We start from the raw sequence: 213 nt of genomic DNA on the forward strand, positions 1-213 counted from the left end.
ACACACACACTACTAGAAAAAACACACACAGATTAGGGCTACTCACAGTACAGAACAGCAACAATGCTGTACATACATACAAAGATGTAAACCAGGCTACTCAACCCACCAACCACATGGAATTCTATAATTGTCACTCATTCACACCCTCACACTGATCCAGGGCCAAGACTTTTCTTCAAACTGCCACGCTTTTCTCTCTCTCTCTCTCTC

This window comes from Morone saxatilis, unplaced genomic scaffold (assembly GCF_004916995.1).
Source record: "Morone saxatilis isolate NCDOM2014 unplaced genomic scaffold, NCSU_SB_2.0 Contig14, whole genome shotgun sequence".
Lineage (NCBI taxonomy): Eukaryota > Metazoa > Chordata > Actinopteri > Moronidae > Morone > Morone saxatilis.